This window comes from Arvicola amphibius, chromosome 10 (assembly GCF_903992535.2).
Source record: "Arvicola amphibius chromosome 10, mArvAmp1.2, whole genome shotgun sequence".
NCBI lineage: Eukaryota > Metazoa > Chordata > Mammalia > Rodentia > Cricetidae > Arvicola > Arvicola amphibius.
In genome coordinates this window covers 122,172,776-122,185,715 of record NC_052056.1, presented here as the reverse complement: position 1 = coordinate 122,185,715, position 12,940 = coordinate 122,172,776, and positions in this window count along the sequence as shown.

Sequence of the window (12,940 nt, the reverse complement as noted above, 5' to 3'; positions counted from 1 at the left end):
GGAAAGCCCTGGCAAACAAAGCCACAGGGGATCAGTTGTCCAAGGTATTACAAGGGCCCTCAGAGCCTTTCCAGGATTATGCGGATAGGTTGCTACAATTGGCAGGAAAATTGTTTGGTGATGTGACCACAGCTATGCCCATAGTTAAACAGCTAGTATTTGAGAATGAAAATAAATACTGTAAGGAAGTCTTGTGGCCACATAAAGCAAAAGATTAAATGAATACATCCAGATCTGCTGGGATATTGATGGGCACTTCATTCAGGGCCAGGTGATTGCCGCTGCCATCAGGCCTGGGTGAGGACCCTGGACAACTGAGGATAAAACCTGCTTTAACTGTGGTGCCCCTGGACATTTTAAAAAGGAATGTCCACGGCTCCCTCAGGGAGCTACCGCCAGGCCAGGAAAGTGCCCATGATGTAAAAGGGGGCCTATTGGGCAAATGATTGCAGATCTAAGACAGATATAGATGGAAGGCCTCTGCTTGTCCAAGGCCAACAACAGGGAAACTGGTGGAGGGCCCCGCTCCAGGGCCCCAGAAGCTCAGTGTATGGAGCAATGACACCAGGAGTCAGGGGTCCCACCCTGGCAGTGGCCGTATCCAGTTTGTTCCACAGGGCAATCCTTTTGTGTTGCAGACCTTGCCCACATCACCCCAGGAAGTACAGGACAGGACCTCAGTACCTCCGCCCGAGCAGTCTTGATAGCCCAAATGGGGGTTCAAGCTTTACCCACTAACGTTTTGTGTTGCTCCTTGGAGGGAACTTGAGGCTTATCTTAGGAAGAAGCAGTACCATCTTGGGGGGAATTCAAATTCATCCTGGGGTTGTTGATGCAGAATATCAAGGAGAAATAAAAATTATGACATTGGTTACTCAAGAAGTTACAGTAATTCCTCAGGGGTATTGCCCAATTGGTCTTGGTACCCCTAGTTAACACCTCCAACCCCACAGACAGATTCAGTCGGGGTGCTAAGGGTTTGGGTCATCCGGCCCTGCAGCCTTTTGGGTAGCTCATATGAAAGAAAGGACACAATTAGAATTGATTATTGATGGGAAGTCATTTAATGGGATTTTAGACTCTGGAGCTGATGTCTCCATCCTGTCCTTACTATCCTGGCCTAAGAAGTGGCCATTAGAAAGTAGTACTGCCACCCTATAAGGAATAGGTCAAGCAAGTCCTAAGAAGAGTTCAAAAAATATTAAAATGACAGGATAATGAAAGCTGTGAGGGTTACTTTCAGCCATATGTCCTCCCAGGACCCCCTGTTAATCTCTGGAGAAGAGATGTCCTGAGTGAGATGGGAGCTGTCTTGACCACTCGGCCCACACCACCACCACTAGCAGCCCAAATCATGCAGCAACTGGGATGGAGACCAGGGCAGGGGCTGGGAAAAAAATCTTCAGGGCTGGTCATAGCCAGTGACACCAGATTTAGTTAGGGTCACTGTTCCCAAGCCTACCCCAATTCCTATAAATTGGAAATCTGACAATCCAGTTTGGGTGGAGCAGTGGCCCTTGACTCAAGAGAAATTGAAGGCTTCTCATGCCTTGGTCAGCTCTTGCAGGCTGGGCATATTGTCCCCTCCACTTCCCCTTGGAATGTACCCATCTTTGTCGTAAGAAAGAAATCTGGAAAATGGAGACTATTACAGGACCTTTGGGCTGTCAATGAGGTGATGCAGCCTATGGGTCCCCTTCAGCAGGGATTGCCCTTCCCTTCAGCCATACCCTGGGGCTGGCATATAATTATAGTGGCCTCCCTTCTGTTAATTTTAAGGAGCCAGCTTTGTGATTCCATTGGATCAGCTCCCACAGAGCATGGCAAATAGTCCTACCATATGTCAAGCTTATGTTGCTGCTGCCTTGGAGCCTGTCCACTGTCAGTTCCCACGGTTATATGTTGTTCATTATATGGATGATTTATTAATAGCAAGGCCTGATTGAGATCCACTGTTCAAGGCTTATACTCAAATACAACAGGATTTAGAGTAGGCGGGGCTGATCATAGCTCCAGAGAAGGTCCAAATACAAGCCCCATATTCCTTCCTTGGGTACCAACTGGCCATGGGTGGAATTAAACCCAAAAGATTAACTACTGACACCTCTCATCTTAAAACCTTACATGATTGTCAGCAGTTACTGGGAGACGTACAATGGATACGCCCCTCCCTAGCAATCAAAACAGGTGACTTAAGACCATTGTATGATATGCTCTTGGGAAACCCCGACCCAACCTCCCCCCGAATATTGACACCTGCAGCCAGACAGGCCTTAAGGCTTCTTCTGAACAACATTGAAAAGGTCCATTTCCAGCAGATTAATTATGATCAATCATTAAATTTTGTAGTTCTTGCTTCCAATTTTGCCCCTACAGGAGTCTTTTGGCAGGATGGACCTATTTTATGGGTCCACATGCCTACCTCTCCAGCAAGGGTAGTCACTCCATACTATGAAGCTATATTACAATTGCTTTGGAAAGCTAAGAAGGTTGCCACCCAGACGTTTGGAAAGTACCCTGACAATATTTTAACACCTTATACTAAAGACCAGCTAGCATGTTTACAGCAACACCATGATGAGTGGTCCCTTTTTCTCACCTCCTTTTCCGGAAGTTTTGATTCCCATTATCCTCAGCATCCATTAAAGGTCCTATTCAAAAATCATCCCGTTATATTCCCCCAAGTGATTATAGGATCTCCCATACCTTCAGCGCATGCTGTCTTTACAGATGCTTCCCCTAAAGGTAATGCAGTAGTGGTTTCTGGAGGAAATGTATGGGAGCATCCTGTGGGGGATGTACCAGCCCAAGCTGCAGAGGTAACAGCTGCCTCCTTGCACTCCAGCTCTTCCCCGGGGAACCTGTAAATTTGTATACTTATAGTGTGTATATGGCCCACATCTTTAAGCCATTGGAGACATCTGCCTATATATCACCTCCCTCTAAGGTCCATCATTTGCTCAGCTGTATTCAGCATTTGATTTGGCAGCAGACTGAGCCTTTGTTTGTTGGACATATCCGCAGTCATACCCTGCTGCCCGGGCCATTGTCAGCAGGTAATGATTTAGCTGATAAACATACACGTTTGCTTTACTTCCAACCACACCCAAGAAATACATGATAAATTTCACCTTAATGCGTGCTCTCTTCGGCATCATACTCGATGCACGCGAGAAGTAGCACAAGCCATTACATCGTCTTGTCCTCAGTGTGCTCCTTTCCTAAGCAGCCCCAATTTAGGAGTTAACCCACGAGGATTACGACCAAATCAGTTATGGCAATGATGTTACACATCTGCCCGCTGCAGAGAAGCTTAAGTTTATGTATCAGTAGATACCTTTTCATATCCTTGCATTCAGGAGAACGAGCAAAAGATGCCATTACACACTGCCTATCTGCTTTTGCCTATATGGGAAAACCTGAGGTTATTAAGACAGATAATGGCCTAGCATATATCAGCAAAAATTTTTATCCTTTTGTTCATTCTATGAAATTTCCCATAAAACAGGCATCCCGTATAACCCAGTGGGTCAAGCAATTGTGGAAAGAACCAATCAGACCCTCAAGCAATATTTTCAAAAAATAAAAAGGGGGAGTTCACAGTCTCCCTAGCAACTCAATTATCCACCTCTCTTTATTTTAAAATTTTTGACTGTGGATGCTGAAGGGTGCTCACCTATGGAGCGCCATAGACAAGTTAGGGCTCAGAGCCTAGGATGGGTTCATTGGAAAGATCTTCAAAAAGGAAGATGGATAGAACCAACCCCCTTGTTGGCAAAGGTGAGGGGGGCTGTGTGTGTTTTTCCTTCATGAGTTGACAAACCAATTTGGCAGTTTGTACGGTTTGTACCAGAGTGATGTGTACAGCCGGTGACCCAGGATGAAGACTGTGACGCTCCTTCTGCTTCAGGTGATGACTCTGGTAACATCAGAATCATGAGTGATGGGGATTCTGGTGAGAAACCCCCACTTTTAATGCAAGTTAGTAAAAATAGCCCCCTCTTTCCCTCACTTTTTGCTAGCAACATAACAGTGGGGACAGCATCGGCCCCAGTTGATCCGGAACAGGGAAATTACACTTAGTAAACTGTCAATGGTGAAGTTTGTTCCCCTTTCATCATGGATGTTTATTATTGCATAATGCCTACTAATAATCATATAGGACCTAGAAATATACTGCGTCCCATCCTGAAAGAGGATTTGAAAACAAATATAACATATACCTATGGTCCCAAGCCTGCTCCTCGATGTTGGGATGCTGATAGAGATTTTAATCTCCACCCCACAGTTATGTGGGGAGAATGTATCGCTCAAGAACCTGATTTGTTATAAGGTGGGAAGGACCTGTGGTGGTATGGCCATAGGCCCACGATGAAAAATTCCACCTTTCCCCGATATGAGTAATTGTTTTTAATGCCACTGCCAGTTTTAACCAAACAGATCTTTTTGAAACCTCTCTAAAGATAAATTGTACTACTGGATGCAATATGACTATTTGATCCTCTGCTTGCGTTCCTGCCCCATTTTTCTTTGTATTGTGGAATGGCGCTTTGGAGGGCGATATTCTTAATTGTTCTTCCAGGATCTGGAAGCTGAGTAATTGCTGGGACAGTTCTGATGGAGCTTTGATCGTTCGAGTGCCTGCTGTGATTCCTCTGCCGGGGCTGGTGTCTCAGAATGTCAGGAGATTATCATTTATCAATAGCGGCAAGACTTTGGGATAACAGCTGTAATTGTTGCTGCTATTGCTGTCGCTGCCACTGCGGCTACAGTTGCTGGAGTTGCCGTTTTGCAGATGGCTGTGACTGCGGAGACTGTGGGTCAGGTGTCTGGAAGGGTTAGCGAGGCCCTGCAGACACAATGCTCTGAACTCTCTTATTAGATTTGGACTTTTAAATTTAAATCAACAAACTGTGCTTTTGCAAGAACAGGTAGATTCCCTTTGGCTCCTGCAACAAATGTCCTGTACGTTACACCTGCTAATGTTATAAATGCTTCTGATGTGGTTAAACAGTTGAATGCATGTTTGAATGGCCCTTGGAATTCCTCTTTTTTGAATTTTACCCTGCAGACAGCTCATCATATTGTTAGTATTAATAGCACACGGGTCCCAGCTGTGTCTGGATCCAGTTGGTGGAATGCCATGGCCCAGCTTAGAAGCTGGGTCCAGTGATTGTCTGGAATGCTCTCACTTGGGCTGATATTGCTATTGGGGTCTTCTGTTTTTGGATTATCTGCCACTTTATGCGGCAATCCCACATACAGCACACTGTCACTCGACGAGTGTTGCTTGGACTGTCTTCCAGTAATCAGGAAGAGCCACAGATCTGGCTGCAGATGCTGCAGAAGTCATGAGGGATCCCAACAATGGGCAACTGTCCTGGTATAGAGAGCTCACCTAAGACAGGGATTAAGGCCTCCTGTAGACAAGTAAGAGTCTCTATCCGGGGGAGTCCTAAGACAGGGGCTCTCATGCTTTTAAAATAAAAAGGGGGAAATTGTCTGGTCCCTTGAGGACAGGCCCTCGTACCCCCACTTGATCTGTTTTGCACTCTTGCGGTTGGTTGTTCTGAAAACAGGAATAATCTGATGTTCTCAGCAATGTTTTTAAGGCTGTTTACCCCTAAGCCATGCGAGTGAGTTACAGTGATGAGCTTCCTGCTTTTGCTGGCTCAGCCTCCCCTGCTGAGGGCTATATATACTGTGTGAGAAAGTGGAATAAAGGCTTGTCTGCAGAACCTGAAGTTGTGCTGTGTGTTAATCCTGATGTCCCTCGCTCAGAAAACTACAGTTGCCATTCTGGCATGGCAACGAAAACTGTGGAATCAAAAGAAACCAAGAGAAATTTGAAAATGTCGCATGAAATACAGACCAGGTCAACCCGTATGCCATGTGCCAAGGGCAATGCTGGGCGTGCGCACAGCAGGAAAGGGGAAAGACCCAAACCACTAACTTCAGCCTCTGCCACGGGAAGCTAGTTCAAGAGGTGGACGGGGAAGCCACAACGCCTTCCTGACCCAGCCCTGAAAGTCTCACTGTCTCCTTGGCTGTAGTCTATCGACCTCTCTGGTCAGCCGTGATTCGTCAAGGAAGATGATGTTGATGGGCGGGGCCGTTGGGAGGTGTGGGAGCTGTCGTCTTCTATTTGTCAGGATGATCACTGAGGGCCAGGCACCATGGTGGCCCTGCCTGGCCACCGGCAATCTCACTGAGACTGGAGCCCATCTGCACTGCCTTCCTTCTCACTCCAAAATACCTTCCAGCCAAACCTCGAGTGCTGTCTCCAGCACGGCGCATCTGCGACACTGTGTTGGTACCAGTGTCCTGTGTGTGCTGTCCTCTACAGCAGACATGCGTGTAGCTGATGAGCATGGGTGGCTGAGGAACTGAAGTGGAGTTTACATTTTGTGAAGTTTGACACACAGACCTGGGGAACGTGCTGACCCCACAGTTTCGAACCCCTCCATGCTCCAGAGCCCTAATGCTCATTATTAGGGGATAATGACCTATAGCACTCAGCACAGGCTGGGCTCCTCCCATCTCCTGTCCTGGCTTCTGCCTGTTCCACTGGTTTGCTTAGAGTCTGTGGAAACCAGAACACCAACTTCATTCCACTTGAAACATTCTTCCCCACACAACCCCCACTTTTTTATCTCACTGATTTCTAAACTGGGGTTCTCTTCTGGCTTCTGTGAGGGGCGCTTCAGACTTGAACATCACTGAGCCGCAAGAGGGTAGAGACACAAGGCTGGCCCAAGGGGAGGCAGGGACAAGCCCCATCTCAGTCACTCTCACCCACTCACAACCTCAGCTTTCATGTCTGTAAAATGGGGGTGAGAAACACCAGCCTCTTCCTTGGGAGGCTCGCCTGTGAGCTATATGCAGAAGACAAGGCTTGGGGAGGTGGAGGTTTGCATGACCAGATGCCGCCACTATAATTCCACAGTTGCAGAATGGAGGCTTTCATTTTGAGGTTCAAGGGTGATGGAACCAAGTCCATTCATGGCTTGGAAAAGGGAGGAAAAGGGAGAGCCAGAGAGAGTTAAAACATCACTAGAGTGCATTTGTGTGGCAGCTCTGGGCTGCATGTTGTTGCAAATCATCTGGGATTAACATGTCTGGGGTCTGTGCACCCAGTGGGTGATACCGTGGTGTGGGGACTCACAAAGGTAGTCACCTTTGCTAGGAACATTAATTTTTTTCCTGTTGGACCCTGAGACTGGCCACCCCTCTCTGGGTGAATCAGAGACTGTCCTGTGGTCCTGTTCCCCTCAGAGGTGCACTCCAGATGGGGCAGAGGCAGGCAGGTGCCCCAGGTACACATTGGGGACCTTGCAGGAGGCAGAAGGCCATGTAAGTGCAAGCAGTGTGTGCCCCTCTATGCAGGCTTGAGTGGTGTTTGAAGCAGACACCATAGGACTGATGAGACCGAGGGGCAGAGGAGGCCAGGAGAGGCCATCCTGCTCAGGTCGCACCCCAAGCATCTGGACATCCCTCTGGATGCCACAGACTGACTCTGGGGACTGAGCATGCGTGGGAGATGCTTCTTCTGCTATGAGAGGTGCTTGATGTGGGGGAGCAGCAAAGCTGTGACCCTCTCAGCTGTGGGGCCGGAGCCTGACTGGGCTCTACTCCAGGGTGCGCTGTGTGTCCCTCGCCTGGTGGCTGTGTCCTTTCTCCCGGACAAACAGATCTAGGACAGAGACCCTTGCACTTGGGTGACTGACTTCACTCCTCAGTTTCCTTAGGTGTGACGTGGAAGGGGACAACAGGGCTATTGCTTTGGAAGACTTTCAGTACTGGAGAGTAAACCAGCAAAGCGTTCATAGCTGCTGGGGTAAGTGCTCCTCCACCTGAACACAGTCCACCCTCAGCCCGGGGGGTCGCTGCCCGGTCCACCCTCAGCCCGGGGGGTTCGCTGCCCGTTCACCCTCAGCCCAGGACTGATGCATGTTTGGGGCTGGGGCTGGAGAGTGAAACGAGCCTCCAAGACCTTGGACATGTCACTCCCTCTCTGTGGGCTCTGGTATCCCATTTGTGCAAAATGGGTGCTCTGTTGGCACAGGACAGGCGAGGGGAAGCAGCTCCCTCTGCAGGGCTGGCTGCGTCTTCGAGGCTGCTGTGGGATGAATGGTCCCCCAAGGTGCATGTGTTAGAATCGTAATCCTCAGTGCAACAGACCAAGGCATGGGGTGTTTCAGGGGGATCGCTCTGGTGGTGCCGCAGTCATGAATGGACATTGCGGATGTTGGTTCCTCGTTGGGGAGATGGAGATGAGGCAAAGGCAGATTGAGCCTGCTCTGTCTTGTCTGGAAGCACCATGGGAGGACAATATAGTCAAGACTGCTCACGCTGGCTCTTTGATTCCAGACTTTCCAGACTCTAGAACAAATAAATGTGTTTTTCTCATTCACTACCTGGTTTTTCGGTCTTCTGTCACAGGAGGACACAATGGACTCTTACTACCAGGGCAATAAGACAATCCCGGAGGCCATCACACAAAGTGCAATCAGAAAAACTAGTGTGAGCCTTTTCCTTTAGTTAGCATCATTTTTTTTTTTTTGTCGATTCTTTGGGAATTTCACACCACATCCCCCAATCCCACTGATTTTCCAGTTTCTCCATATCTGCCCTTCACCCTTGCAGTGCCCCCCAAAAGAAAACTAAAAACAAAAACAAACAAACAAAAACATTTTGTTCCTCAGTCTTTCCGGCCTCTCCATCACCTCTTCATTTGTCTTAGTGGCACTGGGAGCTGCGGGTGTGTCACACAGTGGACCCTTACGTCCACTCAGCTTTACTCACAAATGTTGACTGTAATGAGTTGTCGGTCTGGCTCAAGGCCTCTGGTTTGGGTACACCATCAATACTGGACCCCCACTGAAAGTCCTCTTGGGTATCCTGCTGTCGCCCTGGGTCATGGAGATCCTGCACCTCTGGTTCCACAGGACCAGTCCCTTTATGTACCCCAGTAGGTTACAGATGGAGCAGATATTGGGGTGGACCAACTCAAAATACTGGATATGGGCCCGAGTGGTAGCTGAGTTCAGTCTTCCACCAGAACCGCCCTGTTGTGGAATATCACCTTACCTGGGCGAAGATGTGTTACATTTATTTAATGATGTAAAGGTGTGTTGCTTTGCCTGCCTAAGTTACCTGACTGGTCAAATAAAAACCTGAAGAGTCAATAGCTAGGCAGTAGAGGGATAGGCAGGGCTGGTGGGCAGAGAGAATAAGTAGGAGGAGTCTTAGGTTCAGGAGAAGAAGAGAGAAGAGAGGATGAGGGAGACTCCCTGGGGTCAGCCAGGCAGGCGCCAGTCAGCCAAACAAAGAGGAGGACATACAGAACGAAAGAAAGGTAAGAAGCCCCAGACAAAATGTAGATGAAGAAAAACAGGTTAATTTAGTTATACTAGCTGCTGGGACAAGACTCAGATAAGGCAGAGCATTAATACTAAGTCTCTGCATCCTGGTTGGGTGGCTGGAGGTCAGGGAAAGCCTGCTACACCACCCACCTCAGTCGAGGGGCGGAGCCAGCTCTCCTGCACCCATGGTGAAGGGCGGGCCTGTTTTCCTGCTACACCACCCACCTCTGGCAAGGGGCAGGGCCAGATCTCCCAGTGAAAGGCAGGGCTGGCTCAGCAGGGTCCTTGGATTTCAACACACGTGGTTTGCATGGCCTCCTGGTGGTGACACAAGCCAAGGACATAACACAGCCCCCAGCTGCAGCAGGACCAGACGTGCCTGGGCCCTGTCGCCACCATGGTCTTGGGGAGCAGAACAGGCCATCCATATCAACCCCTTCCTCATCTCCTTCACTTCCGCTTCTTCAGACCTGCCTCTCTCCACAGCATGTGAACCACTCTGCTTCTCTCCCGCTTCTCCACTGTAGAGTTCCTCATTACAGTGGTACCAGTACCAGGAGGGCTTGTAGGTGTCTTCCACCTGACCCCGAGCCTTTTCCTTTGAAATAGCTTTCATTCACAAGACATTATACAAGTGGGTAAGGCACACAGAAATAAATTTACATATTGATATATATGACTAATTTTAGGGCCATCGTTTGTATCGTAAAGAAAAATGACATGCCATCAATGTTATCACCCCACAAATCAGAGCATTTTGTGCCTTTTATGTGATTTTTGTGCTATGCCATTGAAGATGAGACATTTTACTTCCTTCTGACAGACACACTGAAGAAGCCCAGGAGCCACTCCCCATAAATGTCTGTTTCTGGCCTTGGGGAGGGACCTAGTCGAGCCTTCAGCCATGAATGAAGTTATAACAGCATTGATAGGCTGAGTCGACGCTGAATGCATTCCTTATCACTCGTTTCAAGTATAAAATTTAATGCAATATGAGAATGCTATAAATAAATTGAACATATTAACCCTTACAGCTCCCACCACTAACTTCTCCCAGATCTGCCCCATTTCAACTCCTGGTCCGACCTTCCTTCCTTCCTTCCTCCCTTCCTTCCTTCCTTCCTTTCTTTCCTTCCTTTCTTCCTCCCTCCTTTCTCTTCTTCTTCTTCTTGTTTTAGAAACAGGGTCTCTATTATGTAGTCCATGCTGTTCTGGAACTTGTTGTATAGACCAGGCTGTTCTTGAACTCACAGAGATCCCTCTGCCTCTGCTTTGAGTGCTGAAATTAAAGGTGCGCACCGCCACGCCTAACTGACAGAATCCAGTTGGCCATATACTCATGTGGGTGAGACCATCCACTGGCTCATAGTTGACCTACCAGAGACCACGCCCGTAAAGAACCCTAACTCCTTTCCCCAGAAGCCATCAAGTGCCATTAGCATCTTAACCTGGCTGGGGTGGAGGTTCATGAACCACTCCATACTAGAATGCTGACCGGCTTTATCTTGTACAGGCCTTGTGACGGCAATCACTGCTGCTGGGAATTCATAGGACAGTGGTTCTTCTGGCCAGGGACACTGTCTTGTTCCACCCCTCCCCCAGTCTTTGGTTCTTACCATCTCCCACCCTCTTGGACAATGATTCCTGATGCTTGGCTGGGAATGTGATGACTGTATCCACCTGTGGGTGAACTAGTCTCCACTGACCTGTATCCACCTGTGGGTGAACTAGTCTCCCCTGACCTGTATCCACCTGTGGGTGAACTAGTCTCCCCTAACCTGTATCCACCTGTGGGTGAACTAGTCTCCCCTGACCTGTATCCACCTGTGGGTGAACTAGTCTCCACTGACCTGTATCCACCTGTGGGTGAACTAGTCTCCACTGACCTGTATCCACCTGTGGGTGAACTAGTCTCCACTGACAATCCTTTTGTGCACTATGACCAGTTGTGAGTTCATGCTAACCACCATCCACTGACCACAGAAACTCACAAAATCAAGTTTCATGTCTGAGTAATAGAGAAACATCAACGCAGGCTACACACAAAGTCACGCGTGATAGGAGCACAGCAGGCGGTGTCAGTTCTTATTGGACATAGTTCCCAAGAAACTGGCTTTTTTTAAAGACAAGGAAGGGCCGGTAAGGGAGAGATGGAAAGCGAGAAAGGGCGTCATTAAGCATCACGAGGGAAATGTGGACGTGGCGGACAGAAGTCGGGAGAGAGTAATAAACAGTGAGAGATCAACAGCGGCTCGTAACGCGGCAGAAACTCTGAGGTACTGCCTTACAGGAAACGGAAGGTGAGAGGGAGAGGTGAGACTGGGTGTAAACTAAGGCAGAGCTGCAGGGAGATTGGAGTAGAGCACCCCAAACTGAAGCTAACCACCAGGGACTGAGCACCAGCAGGAAAACCCAAAGCAACGACAGAAAGAAAACAGGAGGCTGTCACTGCAGTCTTTCTGTCAGTGAGACAATGCCGGGGACTTGTTTTCTGGGGGGGACACTGGGGGCTGACTGGCAGTGACCAGCCCGTGTGTTCTTGGGAAATCCTGGGCTCCAGGGTAAAGGAATCCAACAGGCTTCCCTGATAAGAACAGAAGAGAAAGCAGGACCTTCCCAGTCGGAAACAGCGGCATAGAGAGAGCAGGACCTTCCCAGTCGGAAACGGCAGCACGCTGAAGAGCCTCAAGGAGGACACAGGAGCTGTGGATGCAGTACCATAGCGCTGGCTTTGAGGTATGAAGGACCCACATCCCAGTGGTTTTGGGCCACTTGGGTCATATTGCTGCCACGATGACTTCCAGAGGGAGGAACAAACTGACTTCCGTCACTGAAGTCCTAGAGCAACAGTGACATAGGACAGATGACAGGTGCTCAGCGGGCGCTGTGTTCAGTGACGACCCGTGATGGGCCTGGCTCAAGGGAGTGGCCATGGACTGCTAAGAGGATAGCTTTGCAATCCATGAAGTTTAACCTCTGTGCAGATTTCCTAAAATGTGTTCATTGTGTTCATACTTCAAAAACGGGTTTTAGCAGCTGGTAGAAAGTGACTACAGTTAAATGAAATACACACAAAAAAAATAGGGCAAACATATTTACATTAAATATATACATTGAAAATAGAAAACATGATGCTAAAAATATCTACAGCATGAAACAACAAGAAACACATATACAAACCCAAACTTAAACTCTCGAAACCTATTCTCTGAGGAGGAGGGAAAGAATGCAGCAGCTTCCATTTGCAGATCAAAGCTCCACCCCCAGATGTCTTCACAGCTCCGCCCCCAGATGTCTTCACAGCTCCGCCCCCAGATGTCTTCACAGCTCCGCCCCCAGATGTCTTCACAGCTCCGCCCCCAGATGTCTTCTCAGGTTCCCACAATGACAAGGTGAGAGTTCCAGGAAGATGTGACTACTTGGAGGCACCCATCAGAGGCAGCTCAACCCTGGAAGGTGACCTAGTGACATGACCATCCCAGGACCGTCTAAGGGACCGTGTGCTGTCTCTGCTGAGGATGATGTGTGTGGAGCAGCTTAAGGGTCTTCGGGGGGGGGGGAATTCTCAGGAAACT